This window comes from Chaetura pelagica, unplaced genomic scaffold (genome assembly GCF_000747805.2).
Source record: "Chaetura pelagica isolate M959 unplaced genomic scaffold, ChaPel_1.0 scaffold104, whole genome shotgun sequence".
Classification (NCBI taxonomy): domain Eukaryota; kingdom Metazoa; phylum Chordata; class Aves; order Apodiformes; family Apodidae; genus Chaetura; species Chaetura pelagica.
The window spans coordinates 4,376,646-4,376,855 of NW_009953786.1; the positions used below are offsets into that span (position 1 = coordinate 4,376,646).

At 55.7% G+C, this 210-nt stretch overlaps 1 protein-coding gene across 1 annotated transcript in view; it reads right to left on the reverse strand.

Moving 5' to 3' along the window:
• The window catches only part of FOXF2 (forkhead box F2), a gene marked incomplete at its 5' end in the record, with an annotated part of 4,931 nt that overhangs the window by 3,593 nt on the left and 1,128 nt on the right, over positions 1 to 210 (reverse strand). The window lies entirely within an intron of this gene.

Here is a 210-nt window from a genome sequence, read left to right on the forward strand (position 1 = left end):
GGGGGGTTGCTTTGTTGGGTGTTTTTTTGTTGTTTTTCTTTTTTTCTTTTTCCCCTCGGCGCTTACGGGATAATATCTAATGCCCTTTTTTTTTGTTTACTCCCTCGACGCGTCCCCTAGGAACGCGGTTCACCGAGGCGCTGAAGATGCCCCGCTGCGCTCCCCGCTAAGTGAAACCGCAGCCCGGGTCCCTCCCGCCGCCGCGCACAC